We start from the raw sequence: 7,011 nt of genomic DNA, 5'->3' as shown, positions 1-7,011 counted from the left end.
TGGGCATCAAACCCAATACACATTTCTCAAAAAGTAATTCAGTGTGTTGCTCTTAGACTTGAAGCAGCACCACAAGGCAGCTATGAGCACCACACAGGACTAAGGACAGCTGCTCTCTCATTTTCAAAGAACAAATACTCCTACAGCTGATGCCTTGGGGTGGCCACCTAAAAACAGAGGCTAGACAAAAAAAAGAGAATAAAAGTAGGTATTGATTTGAAGGGCTTTCAAAGGTACACCCCAGGCAGCCAAAAGGCTCCACCCAAGATGGACCCTGGGTGACAGGTTCTTCACACTTTTATAAGTTTGGTCCATTTGCATATCAGGGTTAATTCTCCAGTTATAACTTCAGTTAATGATGTAATTACCCCAAGTTTGCCCCTCCTCTTCAGAGGCTTTTAGTTTACACATTTTGGGCCTGGGACAATTGAGGTGTCCTTGGAAAGCAGACCTAGAGAGGTTAGTTATGTCTAACCAACATGAGAGAACAGTGGTTAACAGTCCACACAAAACTTCAGAGTTACACACCAGGCAGTACAGGATTTGAAAAATATAAAAGTTAAAACCTAAGGTATCATTCCCCCCCTTTAGAGGCTTGACAAGGGCTCTACCTTGTCGAGACTCTTCTAAGTATCTACTCTAACAGCAGTATACATCTAACAATAGTATCACCACAGTACATGCTTACTACTACAATAGTAGGCATCACAGCAGTCCTCGGTCTTATGATCTTCACTGACAAAACATATGGTTCTATCTTTCCCAAAGCATGATACCTCACTAGGAATTTGATCTGAGTTTGGGATTATTCTGTGACCTACAGATTTTGAAAGGCCAGTGGTAGGAGGCAGAGAAGGATGCAGCCTCTGGAGACCAGCTGGTTCTAGTGAGCATCGCCTGACTTCTCATTTAATGGGAGGCCTCCCTCTTCCTCCACAGAAGACTTCCCTATTGCCACACCGTGTGACACCAGATTCTGCTATCATGAACTCCTAAACTGAAATATCACAATCCTCCCAAACGTCACAGCTCTGAGAAAACAACTTCATTCACATCTCTTTAAGTTGACCTAGTAAGATGTTCACCAGAGGATGAAAACCTCTTCTGGGATCCACTCAGGTGTAAAGGATTGACAATACACACAATAACTTCCAAGGGATTTCAAGTGACTGGTTACTTTACAGATTTGGCTGTACAGATCTACTGTGCAGCACTTCCTGATAGCAGCCTGAGGTCACAGGTATTGTGGGCATGCTCCTGTTGGACTCTGGAAAACAGAGATTACATTCTGACACATTTCTAGCATTAAAATAAAAAGCTAGTTTAGAGTGAGGAACCGTATTTTATATGGAATGGATTTAGGAAGCACAGAGCTCATACTGATCTTGACCGTCTCCTTTTTCTGCTTAGGAATTGCCATGGGAAGATGCAGATCTTAGGCTGAATGGAAAATTCAAGAAACCCAGTATTTCATAACCAGACTTTTGATTCAGAGTTTACCTACAAACTGTTTTAAAACACCATACTATTTCAACAACTTAAAAAATAACCAGCAGCTCTGGCTTTTTCTGCAACTGAACTATCACCAGTGGCCAAGGCATGAATATCATAAAAGGACCATTCCCTCTGAATGGTATTTCCTTAGGCCTGAAGATCTACACTACCCTCAAATTTCTCCTCTACCCACAGTCTGTAATTAAATTTGCACTTACTTGTACAATATTGAAATAGCCAGTTAGCAGCACATTTATCTCAGTAAAACTCCACTGCAAAACCAAGGGCCTTGAGACAAACAGCAGGACATCCTTAAGTACAAAGCAAGAGATTGTTTGCAGCAAGCAAACATCTTTGACACCAAAACTCTCAGAGGTTACACAGAGAGCAAGAAGTTAAAAGGAAGATTACAGAGGACTGGGAGATGGAAACCAAGCAGGTAGGAATGAGACTAGAGCAAGCACTCATTTCAACTATAGGAGACACATGTGAAATGAAAGTTCCTCCTTCACTTAATTTCTCTCACTGAAGTAAATGACTGCCCAGCAGACCACATGTTCAGTAATCAGTGAGTTTGGTATTAGGAGTGGCAACTCATATGAAGCTGCTAAAATCCGGGTCTATGCAAAATGAAAGTGTAAACCTTCCCAACCAACATCATCTCTAGTGTGTGATCCAAGGTACTCTGCAACAAGTCAAATAGCAGCACAGCAGGCACTTTCTGAACAGAAAGATCAGATTCTATTTATTCCTCCCTCCCATCAATAAATGCAGACATGTTTTTATTGTCCTCGCAGTCTCCTGACACCTGAAGCATCTTTCCTAGCAGTGACGCTTCCCAGCCACTACCAGCAGGCACAGAGGCTGGGACAGAATGTATTTATTTCACCTTAACTGTTGCAATTGATCTCTTCCACCTTCTGTTCCTCCTTCCTGCTTTTCTGCCACCTTTGACTTCCTACTATCTACCCTTAAAAGTACTCAGCTTTCTTTCTCCATATGCAAGGTGTCATGAGGGGAAAGGCTGTTCTGTCCTCGAGCTAGGCATCTGTAGCTCACACACAGCTCTACAGCAAGGCTGAACTGGACAGGCTCATGATGGAGCTGCTCTTCTTTTCCCCCAGCCCCAAGGATGGAGCAGGACTGCCCATGTCTTCTCTCCCAAAGCTTCTGCAACAGGTAGAAAGACCACAGTGGTCCCCATGTAATCCTGAGCACATTAAGCCAGAGGAGAATCCCCCTGCTGACCTGCAAGAGCCATGTTCTGGGTGTGCATCCATGGCATTTCCACTGATGCCTCTGTGAACTAAAGATAAATCCAGCAATCTGGAATGCAGAGTCAGGGCAGCGGGCTGGCTGTGGCTGCCTTTACCCCAGCTGAGCACTAGGTAGCACTGTCACTCCAAGAAAGCAAAGCCAGGCACGTCAACGTTGGAATTGCTTTTTCTTTCCCAGACCAGAAATGACAACGTTAGCAGAGTAAAACCCCTGTTTGTAGAAGTACTCAAAGTACACCTACAATCCCAACATTCTCATCACCTCTGATATACAATAGTATATCTTTCCTTTTTTTTTTCTTTTTTTAAGCATCAGAATTTATGGTCTTAAATCTTCACAAAGCAATACTGAGATTTTGCAGTGATTGGTTTGCAATCATTTGATGTAAGAAAACATGATTAAAGATGACGATGATGGAACACCTCCACAGAACAACTCCCCCAGTACTCAAATTATCTGGAGATCTAGAAAATGGTCCATTCTAACTGCCACCATCCTAAAAAAACCCAATTCATCTGAAGGTGGCAATAACTAGCTGAACACAAGCCTCTTTAGACAGTGTAAACATTAAACCTGGATTCAAGAGCACAAAAAAATATACAAGTTCTGTTTTTCATGACCTTTGCAACTAATTAATAATCTACTTTATCAAGTGGTTCTGGATGGATGTGTATTGAATGTCACTGCTCCAGCACCATCCTCAGGAGGCTTTAGTTTGGTGGTGTGCTTTTTCTTCTGTACTTTCCAACACTTTGGAATACATAGTTTTATTTATAACACGTAATTATTTTAGAATCAGCAGTGAGATTTTACTGCAGACACATTATTTGTTTCTGAAAGCTTATCTTTGCCAGAAAGAGTATGACAGCAAAGTGTATGCTGGAAGGAAGCCCTTCTGCTAATTTCATCATGTTTGAGTTGTAAAAGGCAGCTATAACAAAGGGGATGTTCCTGGAGCCCCAAAGATTTTCTTCTATTCAATGTGAGAATCTTAATGCTATTTTTTTCTCCTACGTTAATAACAGAACACCTTTAGTGAAGCAGGGATGAGAATTAAAGTTTTCAATGATTAGGCAATAGAGGGTATTTCAAAGGTTATGTATGGGAAAGATAATTTTCAGAATTTCTCGAGTATGGAAGGGAAAAATGCTGAATTTCCAACTTCAACTCTAAGTTTTCCCCATCCTCTCTTATGCATGCCCAGTTATTCCCAAACCCTGACTCAATGAAAGCTGATGGCAAAGCTCGGAGCATTGAACATCATAAACTGAGGGAAGCTTTTAACTTCCCTTCTCAAGGTTTGTGCAAGGTACTTGTACCTCGAGAATGATACTGACAAGACAAAGCTAAAAATAAAACCCTAACCCAGAAAAGCAAAGTAATCTCTTCCTCCCTGTTAACTCCATTGATAAATTATAGACTTTTTCCACAACTTAAACTGTTATGCCAGCAAAGATTCACTTTCTGAGAAAACACACACAGGATGATCACACTGGAACAAATTCAGGGTATTTGGAAACAAGAGCTGGTGTGGGATCAGTTGCTTTGCAGATGCCCCAGCATGGAAGGTAAAGATTAAGCAGAGGTCCTCCATCAGGTGGGACAAATGCTCATGCTCTATTCTTCCTGTCAAAGAGCAGGGAGATCCTTAGGAAGTATTTCTTCCTCCTCTCTGCAAGCTCTGTCTCAGTGCAGCCACTACCACGTTCACATCTTGACTGCAGCAGAAATTGATACATGAGATACTTGGATTTCTGAGCTGTGTTTGCACGTTGCTTTGAAGCAAGGTGCTTGTTTAACATCAGAGGTGTATGTGCCACAGTTTGTGAACCTTTACCTTTAATCAGGGATTTGGGAGTTGGATATGTGTTATTTCAAAACACTATCCAGGCACGACAAGAACTTCTTAAGTTCTGATTCAGACTTAAATTTCATTTACAATTGCAAAAAAATAAGGATGAGTTTGACATATAACACACTGAAGACAAATAAAATGAAAAATCTTGATCTCAAAAGAGTTCAGTTACTTAAGGAAAATTCTGCTGAATACAGTCAACAGCTGAAGACAGGATATTCTACATCTTAAAGACTGAGTCAGAACTGACTCACCCTTCCCTCCTCTTACTATTTCTTCAGCTCCATCAGACACCAGCTAAAAACCTGGGCACCTTGCCTAATTTCTAAAAAAGCAGCTAGAATTTCTCACCTTGCTTTTTTCTCACAATTGCCATCTCCCCAGATCCCTCCTATTCCAGTCCATCAAGCTGCAACACTTCATCTTAGAGGGCCAGAGCTCTGCACTACCCAAGAGCTGTTTGCTCTGGTCCATGCCTCTCACGCACTGTCCTCACACAGAGAGCCTCCAAAGCCTGCACGGAAAGAGCCCTTCCAGTCACTACTGGGCTCTCTTCAGCAGCTCACTTCGGCACTCCTCCCTGCAAAATCCCTTACCTGGAGCCCATATTAAAGAAAGAATGAGGAAATAACTGAGTATCCCTTTGCTATCAGGGCCTCCCAACCTCCCAGCTGCAGTGGATTTTGTATAGCACTGAGCAAAAAAAATAGTTAAAACATTAATTTACAGCCACGAGAAAATCCACTCGTATACTTCAGGATATTGACCTCTTTGAAAATCTAGCACCACCTATATAAAACTAATTGCTGTGGATAGCAACAATGTAGATTTTCAAACATTATGTTTTCCATTCTTGTCCGCCTAGTCACTTAAAATAGTTGCTGCATCTTCCTCATTCGGTGCATTAACACTTCTGTGGTGCCACTTCTGAAGATGGCATTAAAGAACAAAACCAAAAAGCTAAATATTACATATGGTGGAACCAGTCTTACAGTCTTCCTACAAAAGGATCACTCTTTTCCTGCATATCTCACCATTCATACTTGTGAAACATCATTTAGTCTCAAACAAGCCAGAGAATTTCTAGCCTTCTACAAGTCAGACTTGAAATTCAAGTGCAGAATTAGCACAAAAGCATTCTGCCTCATTAGTTAAATTCAAGCACCTTGTTCAAGTACTACTTCTAGACTTCTGTAAGGTGAAAATAGATGATGATTCAGAAAGCATAATTTCCAAAGGTACAGTTGATGCTGCTGCAAGAATACAAGTTCTGGAGGGCACAGATATGCATCAAATCCCACTAGAAAATTAGTCATTGTTTTTTCTCTTGTAAGTACATCCTTCTAAATTGGCCTGTGACATTGAATTGAGAGACCAGGGTTTGGAGTCTGCTATGAAACAGCAAGTACTGAATAAATTTTTTAGCACATTCTCAATAACTTCTCTCAATTGTGAGATTTCCTTGCAGGGTTTCTATTAATCTCCTTCTAATATTCTCATGCAAGATTTAGCAAGTAAACACTGAATAAATGTGCTTTGGAACTGTATGAACAATTTCCTAGAGTACTACAGAACACGAAGGCACGAAGTATTTTGTGAGAGTAGTTTTGCTTTCCCAAACAAATTAAACCTCTCTGAATTGATGACGTAAATAATTCAGCATTATTCCATTTACTAAATTAGGAACAAGTGAGGCAGAGTGCTCATCTTTAGGAGAGCAGTGTGTTTTGCAACAGAGAGATGATCCCAGTAATAAAGAAGTCTCATAGAACACCTCCAATTCACACATTGCATTTGTCTGAAAATGTTGTTCCTGTCAAAAGGAAAAAAAATTCTCATCTGTATTTTTCATTATTCATTGACTGATCTTTTTAAATGCAGTAACAGTAAGTCAGACAGGGCCTCCTAAGCCTTTCACTGCTTTGAAAACCTCCTGCTTTCCTAAAGTCATTTAACTGACACATCAGTTCTAGGAGGCAGTTTATGAACAGAAGCTGCACAGCAGATACAACAGTGTGTGCGTGTCATAACCTTGCTCACAGGCTCCTACTGAAGACAACCTTCTAAAAAATTAAGGATCAATAAAATCCTCCAAAGAAACCTGTGTTTTCATCTGAAAAAGTAGAGGATGCTACACAGTATAAAATGTCCACTGGATAGTGGTCATTAAGTGCTTGTACCCCAAGATTGCAATGACAGAAAAAGGTAAATGTCAAAAAAGAGAGTAGGTGCAAGTCAACAATAAACAAGGACAGCACTCAAAAATACATTTGCTTTGATATGACCATCTGGCTATAAAACCTCACAGAATGGACAGGCTTGTATTGCCTAAGAAAATAACAGAAATAGCACAGGAACTCCAAAATGAAAGAGAATTTTGCAGC

The 7,011-nt window shown here is 40.7% G+C and overlaps 1 protein-coding gene across 2 annotated transcripts in view; it reads right to left on the bottom strand.

Annotated features, from left to right (window-relative positions):
• RBM33 (RNA binding motif protein 33) overlaps window positions 1-7,011 on the bottom strand; it is a 90,738-nt gene that overhangs the window by 11,541 nt on the left and 72,186 nt on the right. The window lies entirely within an intron of this gene.

This window comes from Corvus brachyrhynchos, unplaced genomic scaffold (assembly GCF_000691975.1).
Source record: "Corvus brachyrhynchos isolate BGI_N302 unplaced genomic scaffold, ASM69197v1 scaffold52, whole genome shotgun sequence".
In the NCBI taxonomy this organism is placed as follows: domain Eukaryota; kingdom Metazoa; phylum Chordata; class Aves; order Passeriformes; family Corvidae; genus Corvus; species Corvus brachyrhynchos.
The sequence above is the reverse complement of the archived record's forward strand: the minus strand, read 5'-3'. Positions and strand labels throughout refer to the sequence as shown.